The following is a 16,463-nucleotide window of genomic DNA, read 5'->3' as shown; positions in this document are numbered from 1 at the left end:
ATTGTACCATGTTACCAATATTATTACCTTAACCCACTGTGGGGGAGGCTTTATGTTTTGATCCAAACACTTCATTCTCCATCACTGTTCTCCATATAGTAATCCTCTGTTCTTATTCTAAGTAATCGCTTTTGTGCTTCCCTATAGCTCTTCCTTTCTCCCCAAATTAATCTCTTTTGAAGACACTGGTTCACAAGGGTTAATTATTTCACTGCTCCCCTTAGCCAAGGCCTCTCTCCACTTGTGTTCGTCCTCTCACCCCCTGGGCCCTGGTGTTCTGGAGCCCACACAGTCAGCTCTGTGCGTCCAAGTGCTGGCCCTAAGCCCACCCACACAAAACACCCCTCAGGACCCTACCGCTACCCCCTCTGCTCGAGCCTGCTCCCAGCAAGAGCTTCAGCTTCTCACCCGCGCTCTCAGAAGCTTTTAGGTAGGTCAGAGGGTGCCATTCATTTTATACAAGCAGAACTTTGTCCTAATTCCGAGCCACTCAACCAAGCCATGAGACCCAAATATTTTATCACAGTGATAGGCAGGCACTGGGCACTGGCAGAAATGCTTCCAGCAGAAAGAAACAAGTATTCATGATGAAGGCCGTGTGTTTGAGGCACATCTCAGTTATCTATCGCTGTGTAACAAACCACCGCAAAGCGTAGTTATCGAAAACAACTCGACTGGGCAGGACTAGGTGGGGACGGCTCCTTCTACGTGGAGTTGGCTGTGGCAGCCCAGCTGGGGCTGGCAGGCCCAAGATGGCTTCCCTCACACAGCAGGTGCTTCTACTGGCGGGCTGAGCTAGCTGGGGGTGGGCTGGGCTTCCCCTTCTCCTTTACTTCGGCCTCCAGGGCCGTTCTCAGCAGGGCGGTGGGGCTTCTTTACATAGCAACGAGCATTCAGGGAACTAAATGGAAGCTGGGCGTCTCTGAAATCCTAGGCCCTTAAGCCAACATTCGCGGGTAGGGGAAATCAAGTCCATCTGTGGGCAGAAAGGGCGGCGTGCACATGTAGGGCTAGCAGGAACTGTTGATTGTTTGCAGCTTTAAAAATTAGCACCTGCATGAGCTTTATTTAGCCTACATCAAAATCACTTGGAGGGCTCGTCAACACAGATTGCTTCTCTCAGCCCCTGGAGTTTGATTCTGAAGGTCTGGGGCGAGGCCCAAGAATTTGCATTTCTAACTCGTTCCCAGATAATCTGGAGCTGCAGGCGTGGGACCTCCCTGAGAGCCACTGTTCTAGGGCTGCCGGCTTTGAACAGATATTGATGCCTGGGGCTCTACCCCAGAGTTGCTGTATCATTGGGCTTAGGGTGGGGTCTAAAAACCTGTTCTTGAAAAAAAAAAAATCCCTCATTGAAAGATCTCGCTAGGGTCCCCAGATACAGGAGGAAAGAGTGCAATAAAATCGTGTTGGTGCGTACTACAAAAAAATACATGTTCCTCAACCTGACACTCCTGGCCCCCATGCAATATAGTCTAAAAAGAAAAAACTTGTTCCCTAACTTCCTGAAGTTAAGGAATCTGAAATAGAGTTCACTGACTCTTTCAAGTTCCTGGTACCTCTTGAGCATTGTAATTGCATTTCTTGTCCCACCATCTGTATCACTAGCAGCATCCACATGCTGACCAAGAGAGAGGTGGAAGTTCCTTCTGCCACAGGAGGGAAAATGGAAACCCCTTCTGTGTTTGTCCCGGTCTCAAACATTGTCATGCACTTGAACCTCTCCAGCTGCCTTCAATAACTTAAATTTGAATCTCAATAGCCTACACTTAGCACCTCTTCAGCAGCTGACAGTAAATCACCAGAGCAAGCCGGGAGGAGAAGAATTACCCGAGTTGAAAGGATTTGATAGTGGTGTGAGCTGCCAGGTGCCAAACCTCTGTGCTCCAACCAGATGTAAAAAAGTGGTAGGTAGAGTTAGTCTGGTTGAGGTGTATGGGGTGAGGCAGATAGAGTGCTTGGCACAGTGATTTGTGTCCCTTACAGTCTCAGCATTTTGTGAAGTAGCAGCACTTGCTTTACAGATGAAGTTGGTGTAGAAATTGATTTGTCTGAGGTCTCACAGCTAGGACAGGGCATTGTGGGTGAACTTGAACTTGAGCCAGTTTGCCATGACAGGCCCTGCTCTTTGGTTAGCAGGCTGGAATGGGAGGAGTCCCTGGAGGCCTGTTGACAGGTGAAAACACAAAAGCCCCAAGCCTGAAATTGAGGTGAAGTGGTAAACAGGTTGAGTTTTGGCATCATAAAAGGGAGTACAGAAGGAAGAGGCAAGTGACTGGCATTTCAAGTTTTGACAGGGAGAGGTAAGGGGAAAGTCAGAACAGCTCTCCTGTTCTGGTGGCCTGCCTCTGAGACTAGAGCTGATTGCTGTAGACTTAAGTCTAAGGGAGAATTGAGGACACTAGAGTTGAAGCCGCCTCTGACTCAGTTGTTTTTCTTTCACCAAATAATGAAATGCCTCGTAATCTCTGCTAGGCCTTGGGGATACACTGGTGAACAAAACAGACATGTACAGTTCCTGTCTCCAGGACGTGTACATTCCAGTGGGGGTTACGGATCTTAAAGTTAGGCAACTCTAGCTAGAGTTGTGCAAAGCAAAAGAAGAGGTGCAAAAAAAGCAAGTAAAAGGAGGCTTCGGGTGGGTGGTCAGGGAAGGCTTTTCTGAAGTTTCCCTGAAGCAGAGGTAGAGTTAGCCAGATGAGGGACAGAAGTAGAGAGTGGTCTACGCCAGAAAACAGCATGCACAAAAGCCCCAAGTTAAGGATGAGCTTAAGTCCACTGGCAAAACTAAACAAACCATGTGGGGAAATGGTGGGATCACGTTGGTAAGGTGGCTAGTGGGCTCTGTTCAAAATGTTGGCTTTTTACCCCAACAGCTATGAGAAAGCCATTGAAGGGTTTTGAACTAGGTAATGATACAAATGAATATGATGTGTTTTTTGCTGTACAGTTCTGAGCCTTCACATGCTGATTTCACTTGGTACCCACAGCAAGGCTGTGAAGTCATTATCTTCATTTTAGACATGAGAACACGTGGAATCACAGCGCTCATGAGTTTATATGTCTAGCCCACACCTGTAACCACCCTTGCTCCTCCTGCATAACCTAGCTGCCACCCATGCCCAAGTGACTGCAGGGAGAGGTGAGGATGATGGGGCAGGGAGCCTCAGTTTCTCTCTCTGTCCTGTTTCTTAGCCTTCCTGATGACAGTATTGCTTCTAAACTAGTTCAACCTGAAAGGGGAGAATTGTACCCTGAGGCCTTGGGGTGGAAAAATCTGCCCCTCCCCACCCACCTGGGGCAGGGCTGACAATATTGTGGAAATGTCCTGCCTGCCTGGGCCTGCCTGAAGCTCCTGAGGAAAGAGGGGAGGAGGCCAGACCCTGTGGATAGGGCTCCTGGGGCAGCCCAAAGCCCAGGGCTGCGTGCAGTTGCCCTGGGGCCCCTGAGGATGTGTCAGTAGGGAGAAAGCCCAGACACATTTTCAAAGAACAGGGGCCCTGGGAGTGGGCTGAAGCCTGGGGTTATCTGGGGTGGGGCTGGGTGAGGTGGGGGCTGGGGAGGGAACTGTGCTAGACAAAAACTGAATGCTAAGCACTCCAGGTTCTGGAGAGGAGGAGAAGTGAGTTGATGCACATGGAGTAACTACCATCTACCTTACATATATGATTTCATTTAACTCTCATGTCAATCCTCAGTGGTAAATGCACTCCGTTTTAGGGATAGGGAAACTGGCTCAGAGAGGTTAAGTAACATTTCAGCATCTATCCACTTAGTAAATGGTAGAGCTGAGATTCAAACCGGATGACAAGAGTTCTACCCTAGTGGAATGCAGGTTTATTTACTCCTGGGGAGAGACTCAAAGTCTTCCTGCAGGAGGTGACATTTGCACTGACGCCCTCAGATGACAGCACATAGCACCCAGTAGGTGCTCAGTACAGAGTTAGTTGTATGAAAAGCCTGGAAGAAAAAAGATTGATGCAGTACAAGTCTCAGTACCTGGTCATGGTTCAGAGGGAGAGGGGGCTGGGAGAGTGCATCGTAATTGTAGTGTCCATCAGCAGTGTGGGCTTCCCCTCCACTCCCCCAGGCAGCCAGAGCCTGTCTAACCTGCCCAATGCCATTCTCGACAGGAACCCAGCTACCAAGAGACACAAATGACTCCAAAGGCAATTCAGAACCGGGAGGTGCTGCTTTATATAGGAAAAATGTGGCAGACATGGAGTGAGGACAAGAGGTCAACGAGGAAGACAGCAGCCCTGATGGCTTGACAGGAGCCCTGGAGGCCGTGGCAGGGATGTGGAACAGGGACGTATGTGCCCTCTGCACCCACTTTCCCGACACTTCCCCTTCCTGACCTCACAACTGTGGCCCACAACCTTGACCAAGTTCAAAGAGCTGGTGTCTGAGGAAGGATGACAACCCCTGCACCAGCTGAGATCTGGAAATGTCTCCCCCTGAATTAGGGGAAGATACATCCTCAGAAGGGCAGGTCTGGGGACCTGCCCCGTGAGAGGGTCTCTAGTTCAGTGGGCCGAGAGGGCTGGGACTGATGAGAAAGACAGGAGAGGGGCAGATGCTGCTGGCATTTCGTGATAACTCAGCGAGGTTTCTCAGAAACCTCCACACTCTGGTGGCGGGGACCTCCCTGCAACACCCACAGGGGCCTGGCATCAGGCAGCACCTGGGCTGTGGCCATCCCGTGTGACCGTATAATCTCCACGTAAGCACTCTCAAACAGACTTTTTTTTTTTCAAATCTGTAAAGCAGGGATCTTCTTTGCAGTGAGTGTGCTTCACGGCATTAAATCGGAGAGAGAATTCCTGTGAACTTTATGAACCAAAGTGACATACAAAAGCAAGGGATTATTCACTCCTTCAATAAATATCCGCTGAACCTGGGCAATAAATTTGGAAGTAAAATGGGACTCGCCCAAGGCAAATCCAATTTAGAGTTCCCTGGGAGCTCAGAAGAGGGGCTGCTGACCTGGATCTTGCAGAAAAGGCAAGGACTAATCAGTAGAAAAGGAGTGGGGGCTGGAGGGAGGGAAGGGGTTGACGCAGAACCAAGAGTATGGCATCGCAGCCAGTTATCAGGGAGTCATGACACACTTGATGAAAATGCCATAATCTTTTCTCCTTTTTTCTTTTAGTAAATACCAATGAAGCTAACATTTAGTCAGGGCTTGCTAAGTATAAAATAACATTCTATGTGTTCAACATCTCATCTCTTAATTCTCACAATTTGGCACTATTATCCCCATTTTACCTGATGAGAAAACTGAGGTCCAGAGGTTAAAGTAACTTCCCAAACTTGCCAGTAAATGACAACTGAGCTTTGAACCCTATCAGTCTAATTCTAAAAGCCCAGATTTTAATCACTTATCTATAAATCTTCCTTTTTAAAAAGCCCCCTTACATTTGTACAACCCTCCAAAAACATCCACTTGAAGTAATATTTTCTTTCCTTAAGGATGTCACCCCTCAACTTTCTCTCAAGCAAATCCCAGTTCCTTTCTCTTTCTATAAGGTGTCTGGCTTGTGATAGACCACAGAAAGGTCAGAGGTCATGGAAAGATTGGAAAGGGAAATGCTTGTGAAGGAGTGAACCATAAACAGACTCACAGCAGAGACCCCTCATTTTTGCGTCTTACCAATTCCAAGAAATCTGAGTTGGAGAAGGGCAATAGGAGAATTTGAATTTAGGGAAGTATCTTGCTTCCCAGTAGCCAAGGATGAACTTGTAAGTTTACTTCCCACAAGAAAGAATAAGGTAACTTTTTATCAGTGACTTACTTGGCTCCTGCTGCCTTAATCTTCACCTACAATAGAGGGCAGGGCATGCCCTTAGGGGACAGAAGATGTCCCAGAGAAGGACGTTATAGAGAAGAAGCTAGGCTAGTAGAGCTCAATCAGGCAAGTGGTAAAGAAGATTTATATCTGTAGCCATGACCTCCCCTTATTTGGGGTTCTCTTTAGGGAGAAGAGGTCTGAGGAGGCATGACATTCTCAATACCCATCCCCAGAGGCCCTGTGACCATGCTTCATTGACCTGGATCACTTCTTTCCTCACTGCATTTCCTTTGCCTACGCCATAAAGACTCACCTTATCGTCAACCATCACCATTTACCTTCAATGGGAGATCCCCAATCCAGTACATTGGAAGGCAGCCTCTCTTGGCAGCATGGCCTGCCCACTTTGTAATGTTTGACTTTGGCTCATGTTGTCTTCTTCAGCTTGGAGTTGAAAGTCACATGCACTCAGGCCCTAGTCTGAGCTCCATGCTAAACCCTAAACTTCAGCAATCTCTTTCAGGCCCCTCAACCTTTAGGGCCACACCCCAATCCATAGTGACAGGACTTTCTTTTTTAATTATAGCATTCCTCGTAAGTCATTTGATGACCTATCCTAAATGGTATGGTTCATAAGAGGGAAGCTAAGCCCCAAATAGGGTAGGTGGGTCAATATCAGGAAGATGCCAGTCTCTGAAAATGAAGCTGATAGAATCAACAGATCAGTTCAGCCATCTGCAGAGTAATCCATACTGAGGTGGTCTGTGTTACTGATACAGATAAGGAAATGTTTAGGAATCCATCTAGGTGACTGGTGCTTCTGAAGCTAAAAATGACTGCCAGAGAGTATCCAAGGAAGTTGTAACCTAATCGAGGGCAGTATAAACTGACAATAAAACTGCTAACCTGGAAAGTCCTCTCCAGAACAGAGTAGCCACCATCAGTTGGAAGATTTGCAAATTTGTAAATAGGGTTTAAATGGTGTTTTACACATTCTGAATTAGTTGCCAGCCTTCAAAAAATTAGGTCTAACATGAAAACAGATTTCCAGCTTCTCTTGAAAAATCATCAGTCTGTCAGCAATGGGCTGACACCTGTGGCACCAATCCAGTAAAGCAGAGCAGCAGCTCTGCCCTTTCTGTGGAGCATGCAGACTCGACTTGCCACAGGCCCCCCTTCCTCTACCATCTCCTAGACGTGGAGGCTGAGTATCAGTTACCAATTATGATGACAGTTTTGCTCTGCGTTCTTCTATCAGGCCTGCTTTACCCATCTCTGTTACCTCAGGTTCCCGGAGACACAGAACAGGGCCTCAACCACTGTCTAGGGCAGAGAGTGCCCAGAAATGATGCCAGTGCCCTTGCTCACGCTATTCCCACATTTTTTCTGCCTGGAATATTTTCCCTCCATTTCTTTCCCTGAAAAACACCTACCCATCCTTCAAGGATATATAGGTTTGACTGTCACCTCCAGGCATGGCCACTCCCTCTCTCCTCTGTGCTCCTTTCTTCCTTGTGTCTATCATGAGATTAGCAGCTCCTCATGGCCAAAGTCTTTGTCCCTCTTTGTGTCCTAGTGCCAGGGTGTGACTTATAGTGGTCCTTGGCTCTTAGGGGACCCTCCATGGAACTGGTTAACCATGAGTCTAAGAAATGGGCCCAGACTGGGGTGAATAGAAAAATAGAAAATGGCAGCAATGCAAGCACATTGATTGGAGATTGAGCAAGATTTGATAAAAGTATTTAAAACTAGCAATTCTAGGTGATTCCAATGCAATGGTTCACAGAACCTTTTTAAAAACACTTAACAATTTTTAGTTCATATAATGTAACCATTGTCGGAAATAGACAGGTCTGGAGGGGATACTGGCTTTTTGAAACGAGCTGAAGCATTTGTTTTTAGACATGTTTATCTTGCAATTTTAGTAAATACCAAGTGGAGTAGATCCATCCTCAATTGGAGATGAGAAACTAAGACTCAGATTAGAGCCATCAGAGAGAGGATGGTGTCGATTTATGTAGTATTTGAAAATTCATTCTGTTGAAAGGCAATGAGAATGGTTGAAAAGTCAAAGCAAGAAGGTATAGATGGGAAATTCCCATATTTAGGAATGGGTGAGGAAGTAGTGCCAGTAATTGAGACAATAATTAATCAGAGAGATACATGGAAATAAACATGAATAAAGATTTACAGAAGAAAAGAAAGGGAAGGGAGGACAAAGGAAAGGGAGAAAAGGGGGAAAGAAAGGAGGGAAAAAGAAAAGGGAAGCTGAAGGGGTCATTTATTAAGTATTAATTGTCCTGCACTGTATTAGGCATGTACACATAATATCTTATTTCTAATTGGTTTGTCCTGGGAATTCAGTATTCAATTTCATTATTATCTTTGCAGAGCATAGCATAGGCCATTTTGACCTCCAGATTAAAACTGTTCAATGATTCCCTATTGCCTGCAGGAGAGAATTAACCTGGTAATTTGCTCCTATAATCTCTACCTCCACTTTAAGAAAAAAATAACCACTTTATTGAGATATAATTCACATATCATAAAATTCCCTCTTTTAAAGTAATTGAAAGGTTTTTAGTATATTCACAGATTCATGCAACTACCACCACAATCAATTTTAGAACATTTTCATCATTCCAAAAGAAAACACTACACCCATTAGCAGTCATTTCCCATGCCCCTCCCCAGACCCTGGCACTAATCTACTTTGATTCCATGGATTAGCTTATTCTGGGTATTTCATATGAATGGAATCATATGATATGTGATGTTTTGTGACTGGTTTCTTTCACTTAGCATGTTTGCAAGGTTCATCCAAGATGTAGCATGTCTCAATACTTCATTCCTTTTTGTTGCTGAATGTCTTGCTTTTCCAGGCTGCTGAGACAGATGCCACACAAATGGGTTGGCTTAACAACAGGAATTTAGTGACTCATGGTTTCAGAGGCTAGAAAGCTTGCTTCCTTCTGGGATTGGTAGGATTCTGGCTGGCCAGCAATCCTTGGGTTCCTTGAATTTTCCATCCCATGGTGATATCCTCTCCTTTCTCTTCTGAGTTTTGTTGGCTTTCAGCTCCTCCCCATGGATTTCTCTGACTTCGATTCCTGATTGTTCTCTTTATCAGGCCTCCAGTAATAGGATTAAGACCCATTTTGATTCAGTTGTCTACACCTTCACTAAAAATAACATGTCAAAAAGTCCTGTGTACAATGGGGTCACACCAACAGGGATGTGGATTAAGATTAAGACCATGTTAAAATTGGGGTACATACTTTAGTCTACCACCCTGAATGATATTCCGGTGTCTGAATACAACACATTTTGTTTATTCATTATCAGTTGATGGACATGTGGATTATTTCCATTTTTTGGCTATTATGACTAATGCTATGAACATTCCTCTATAGGTTTTTGTATAGGCATATATTTACGATTCTGTTGGATATACACCTAAGAATGAAGTTTAAAGGTCACAAAGTAACTCTGTTTAACATTTTGAGTATTGCCTAATAGTTTCCCAGAAATCAGTATACCATTTTACATTCCGTCCAGCAATACAGAAGGGTTGCAATTTTTCTACATACTCACCAACATTTGTTATTACCTGTTGTTCTAGTTTGCTAGTTGCTGGAATGCAATATACCAGAAATGGAATGGCTTTTAAAAAGGGGAATTTAATGAGTTGCTGGTTTACAGTTCTAAGGCCGAGAAAATGTCCCAATTAAAACAAGTCTATAGAAATGTCTAATCAAAGGCATCTAGGGAAAGATACCTTGGTTCAAGAAGGCCGATGAAGTTCAGGGTTTATCTCTCAAGTGAGAAGGTACATGACGAACACAGTCAGGGCTTCTCTCTCAGCTGGAAGGGCACATGGCGAACATGGCATCATCTGCTAGCTTTCTCTCCTGGCTTCCTGTTTCATGAAGCTCCCCGGGAGGTGTTTTTCTTCTTCATCTCCAAAGGTCGCTGGCTGGTGGACTCTCTGCTTCGTGGTGCTGCAGCATTCTCTGCTCTTTCTGAGTCTCTCTGAATCTCTCATTCTCCAAAATGTTACCTCTTTTATAGGACTTAAGAAACTAATCAAGACCCACTCAAATGGGTGGAGACATGTCATCCCCTAATCCAGTTTAACAACCATTCTTAACTAAATCACATCAACCAAGGAGATGATCTCATTGCAGTTTCAAATATACAGTATTGAATAGGGATCATTCTACCTTTAAGAAATGAGATTTATATTAAAACATGGCTTTTCTTAGGGGGCATACTTCCTTTCAAACCAGCACACCTGTCTTTTCTCTTTTTTTAACTTTTTATTTTGAAATAATTTCAAATTTACGGAACAGTTGCAAAAATAATACAAAACCCATACAGAGAACTCCAACATCTTCCTCCCCAAGATACCCAGATCAACCAACTTTAACATTTTCCCACTTTTGCCTTATCATTGTCTGTCTGTCTGCCTGTCTGCCTATCTTTCTATCATCTACCTTCCTGTTTTCTGAACATTTGAGAGAAGATTATGTCCACCATACTCCTTGAACACAATATTTACATGCACATTTCCTAAAAACAAGGATATTCATTTACATAATCATCTTGAACTCAACTTCAAGGAATTTAACATTGATATAAAGCTTATATTGTATATTCTAACTTTTTCATATGTCCCAATAATGTCCTTCAGAGCCTTCTCTCCTCCATTCTTAGATCCCAGTATCACATGTTGCATTTAATTGTCCTTATCTCTTTAGTTTCTATTTCTTGTTTTTTAAATGTTGAAACATATATACAGCATAAATCTTCCCTCCCCAACCTCTCCCAAGTACTCCATTCAGTGGGACTGATCACATTCACAGTGTTCCATGACCCTCATACTCATCCAATACTACAACTTTCCCTTCACCCCAAACAGAAATCCAATACTCATTTTGAATTAATTCCCCATTACCCCTTCTCCCTAAACCTGGTAACCTATTGTTCTAGTTTGCCAGCTGCCAGAACGCAATATATCAGAAACAGAACGGCTTTTAAAAAGGGGAATAAGTTGCTAGTTTACAGTTCTAAGGCCAAGAAAATGTCCCAATTAAAACAAGTCTAAAGAAATGTCCAATCTAAGGCATCCAGGGAAAGATACCTTGGTTCAAGAAGGCCTATGAAGTTCAGGGTTTCCTTCTCAAGTGAGAAGGCACACGGACAGTCAGGGCTTCTCTCTCAGCTGGAAGGGCACATGGTGAACACGGCGTCATCTGCTAGCTTTCTCTCCTGGCTTCCTGTTTCATGAAGATCCCCGGGAGGCTTTTCCTTCTTCATCTCCAAAGGTCACTAGCTGGTAGACTCTCTGCTTTGTGGTGCTGCAGCATTCTGTGCTCTCTCCAAATCTCTCACTTTCTCCAAAATGTTTCCTCTTTTATAGGATTCCAGTAAACTAACCAAGACCCACCCAAATGGGTGGAGACACGTCTCCCCCTAATCTAGTTTAACAACTGCTCTTGATTGAGTCACATCTCTATGGAGATGATCTAATTACAGATTCAAACATACAGTACTGAATAGGGATTAGAAGAAACGGCTGCCTTTATAAAATGAATTAGGATTAAAACATGGTTTTTCTAGGGTACATATATCCTTTCAAACCAGCACACCCGTACTCTAATTTTTGTCTCTGTGAGTTTGCATATTCTCTGAAATGGTTACATTGGGGCGTAAATTTAACATCCCAAATCTATAATAATCTCATTTGCTTTGATACCAATTTAACTTCAATAGCATACATAAACTATGTTCATATCCCCCTCCATCCCCCCATCTTTAGGTAATTCTTGTCACAAATAATATATTTATACATTGCGAATTCCAAACCATTAACTTACCATTACAATTTATGCATTTTCCTTTTTGATCTTGTAGGAAGTAAAAAGTGGAGTTACTAACAAAAAATATAATATACCTGACAATTTATATTTATCCATGTCATTATCTATACTGGAGATCTTTATGCATGTAGCTTCAGTCAATTGTCTAGGTCCTTTCCTTTCAACCTGCAGAACTCCCTAGTTTAGCATTTCTTGTAGGACCTGTCTAGTGACGAATTCCCTCAGCTTTTGTTTATCTGGGAATATACTAATCTCTCCCTCATTTTTGAAAGACAGTCTTGCTGGATATAGAATTCTTAATAGGCAATATTTTGCTTTCAGCAGGATAAATAATATTTAGGCCACAAAATTAGTCTCAATAAATTCAACATTATTGAAATTGTACAATGTATCTTCACCAACCACAATGAAATGAAGCTGTTAATCAAAAGCAAAGGGAGAACTGGAAAACTCACACATATGTAGACACTTAACAACATAATCGTGAATAACCAGTGAGTCAAAGAAGAAATTGCAAGGGATATAAGGAAATATTTTTAGTGAATGAAGAGGAAAACACAATACACAAGAATTTATGGGATGCAGCACATGCAATGCTGAGAAGGAAATTTATAGCTCTAAATGCTTACATTAAAAACAAAGAAGGACCTCCAATCAGGCATTAAACTCACAACTGCAAGACCAAGATAAGGAAGAGCAAGCTAAGGCCACAATAAGCAGAAGGAAAGAAATGACAGAGTACAGATGAACTACAGAATAAAAAATAGAATCAACAAAATCATAAGTTCATTCTTTGAAAAGATCACTAAAATCAACAAAGCTTTAGCAAGGCTGACAAAAAGAAGAGAAAGGAAGCACATAACAGAAATCAGAAATGAAAGCAGGACATTACTACAGAGTCCATATAAATAAAAAGGATCATAAGATGGTAATCCTGTGAACAATTGAATGCCAACACATCAGATAATCTAGATGAAATGGACAACTTCCTAGAAACACACTATGTACCCTGACTCAAGAAGAAATAAAAGATTTCATAGTAAAGCAATTGATCAATAATCAAAATCCCACTGTTCTAATTTGCTAGCTTCCAGAATGCAATACACCAGAAACGGAATGGCTTTTAAAAAGGGGAATTTAATGAGTTGCTAGTTTACAGTTTTAAGGCTGAGAAAATGTCCCAATTGAAACAACTCTATAGAAATGTCCAATCAAAGGTATCCAGTGAAACATAATCTTGGTTCAAGAAGGCCAATGAAGTTCAGGGTCTCTCTCTCAAGTGAGAAGGCACAGTCAGGGCTTCTCTCTCATCTGGAAAGGCACATGGCGAACACATCGTTATCTGCTAACTTTCTCTCCTGGCTTCCTGTTTCATGAAGCTCCCTGGAAGGCGTTTTCCTTCTTCATCTCCAAAGGTCGCTGGCTAGTGGCCTCTCTGCTTCTTGTGGCTATGTCGTTCTTCGCTGACTCTCTGAATCTCTTCCATTCTCCAAAATGTTTCCTCTTTTATAAAATTCCAGTAAACTAATCAAGACCCACCCATATGGGTGGAGACATGCCTCTACCTAATCCAGCTTAACAACAACTCTTGATTAAATCATATCTCCAGGGAGATGATCTGATTACAATTTCAAACATACAGTATTGAATAGGGATTATTCTGCCTTTATGAAATGGGATTTAGATTAAAACATGACTTTTCTAGGGGACATACATCCTTTCAAACCAGCACACCCACAGGTTCTCTTCCTGCTTCAGCCAGCGAGCCTTTTCTGTGGAGTTCATCTAGACCCTCCATCAGTCTTCAGCTTCACAGCCTGCCCTGCAGATTTTGGACTCTACATCCCCATGGTTACATGAGACACTTTAATAAATTTTATATTTACAAATATTTCCTGTTGATTCTGTTTCTCTAGAGAACCCTATCTAATACGTGGACCAATGGAATAGAATTTAGAGTTCAGAAATAAATCCTCCTATCTATGGCCAATCATTTTTTTAAATTTATTTTCTTTATTAAACATACCAACATACAAACACAAACATTTTTACCATATGATCATTCCATTCTACATACATAATCAGTAACTCACAATATCATCACATAGTTGTATATTCATTATCATGATCATTTCTTAGAACATTTGCATCAATTTAGAAAAAGAAAAACAGAAAAAATATTCATACATACCATACCCTTTACTCCTCCCTTTCATTGATCCCTAAGCATTTCAATCTACTAAATTTATTTCAACATTTGTTCCCCCTATTATTTATTTTTAATCCATATGTTTTATTCATCTGTCAATAAGGTAGATAAAAGGAGCATCAAAAACACAAGGTTTTCACAATCACACAGTCACATTGAGAAAGCTATATCATTATACAATCATCTTCAAGAAGCATGGCTACTAGAACACAGCTCTACATATTCAGGCAGTTCCCTCCTGCCTCTCCATTACACCTTAACTAACAAGGTGATATCTATTTAATGCATAAGAATAACCTCCAGGATAACCTCTCAACTCTGTTTGGAATCTCAGCCATTGACACTTTATTTTGTCTTATTTCGCTCTTCCCCCTTTTGGTCAAGAAGGTTTTCTCAATCCCTTGATGCTGAGCCCCAGCTCATTCTAGGATTTCTATCCCACATGGCCAATTGTTTTTGGCAAAGTACCACATCCACTCAATGGAGAAAGAATACTCTCTTCAGCAATTGTTGCTGGGAAAAACTGGATATCCATATGCAAAAGAGTGAAAGTGGACCCCTACCTCACATCATTATACAAAAATTAACTCCATATGGATCAAAGACCTAAATATAAGAACCAAAACAATAAAACTGTTTGAAGGAAATATAGCAAAGCTTCTTCAGGACCTTGTGTTGGGCAATAGTTTCTTAGACTTTATACCAAAAGCATGAGCAACAAAGAAAAATAACTGGGACTTTAGCAGAATTAAAAACATTAGTACATCAAAGGACTTCATCATGAAAGTTAAAGATTTGCAGAGGGGAGAAAATATTTGGAAACCACTTATCTGATAAAAGTTTAATTCTTAAAATACATAAAGAAATATTAATAATAAAAGGGAAACAACCTAATTTAAAATGGGGGAAAGACTTGAATAGATATTTATCCAAAGAAGATATACAAATGGCCAAAAAGCACATAAATGATGCCCAACATCATTAGCTGATGAGGATATGCAAATCAAAATCTAATAAGATATCTTATCCTTATTATTCTAGGAATGGCTACTGTTTAAAAAATGGTAACTCGTAAGTGTGGGGGAGGATGTGAGAAATAGGAACACTTGTTCATTGTTGGTATGAATGTAAAATGATGCAGCTGCAATGGAAAACAGTTTGATGGTTCCTCAGAAAGTCAAGCATAGAACTACCATATGACCCAGCCATCCCACTTTTACATATATACCCAAAAGAATTGAAAGCAGGGCTTCAAAAAGATATTTGCACACTCATATTCACAGTGGTAAGACTCACTACTGCCAAAAGATGGACACAACCCAACTGTCCATTAACACACGAATGGAAAAACAAAATGTAGTATATACATACAATGGAATATTATTCAGCTATTAGAAGGAATGAAGTTATGATACAAATGACATGAACATTGAAGACATTATGTTGGGTTAAATAAAACAGAAACAAAGGACAAATATTGATATAAAATAATTAGAAGAAGCAAATTCATAGTCAGAAACTAACGGTTACCAGGGTCTCAGGTAGTGGTAGGAAATGGGGTGTTAATGCTTAATTTGTACAGAGTTTCTGTTTGAGGTGATGGAAATGTTTTGGTAATGTCTGTTGGTAATGACAGCACAATGTTGTGTATGTAACCAACACAAGTGAATTACATGTTTGAGTTTAAAAGTGTAATTAGTTTGTATTTTACTAGAATAAACAATAACAACAACATAGGACTGTTCAACACAGTGGATCCTAGTGTAAATTATGGAGTATAATTAATAATACAATTATAATAACATTCCTCAATTATAATAAAGGTACAGTAATGCAAAGTGTTAATAGGGTGGGTATATGGTAACTGTATTTTCTACATGATTTTTCTGTGAATCTACAAGTTCTAATAAAATGCTGATTCTAGGGACTTTCATGATTTTCCTACATCTAAACATACACTTGGGATATAAAGTATCTAATGAATGAATCCCGTAAGTCAAGAAAAAAGATATTTTCAAGATGAAGACTTATTAGTACTGTGTATTGCTGCAAAGTTAAGGAAAATGAGATCTGAAAAATGTTACTGTATTTAAAAACATATACATTCCACTGGAATTCTGAGTATTTTGTCCTTACAAATAGGGAAAATAGTTTTAGTAGCATTTTGGATGTAGAAGCCCACAAGGGAATTAAGGAACGAGTTGCTGATGAGAAAGTACAGCTTCAGTTATAAACTTTAGGCCCATGTTTGTTAGTGAGGAAATGAGTGTGCTAGATTGACACTATGAAATAATTTTAAAGGATAGCAGAGTTAAGGGATTAGTTTTAGTGACCTCAGTCCATCTACTACTTCCCTGAACTTCAAGGAATTCAACCTCCAAGGAGACTCCCTTCCTTGGCTCTTGTGATGCTGATTCTAGGGACTCTCATGATTTTCCTACATCTAGACATACACTTGGGATATAGATAGAAGCAAAGTGTCCTCACCCTCCTATTACCACATTATACCTCACCACCACCCCTGATTATGGGATGAACGTAAATATGTATGCACACACATATACATACAAATACCCTGTA

The sequence above is a fragment of the Tamandua tetradactyla genome, chromosome 4 (genome assembly GCF_023851605.1).
Source record: "Tamandua tetradactyla isolate mTamTet1 chromosome 4, mTamTet1.pri, whole genome shotgun sequence".
NCBI lineage: Eukaryota > Metazoa > Chordata > Mammalia > Pilosa > Myrmecophagidae > Tamandua > Tamandua tetradactyla.
Note: the sequence above shows the minus strand (reverse complement) of the source record.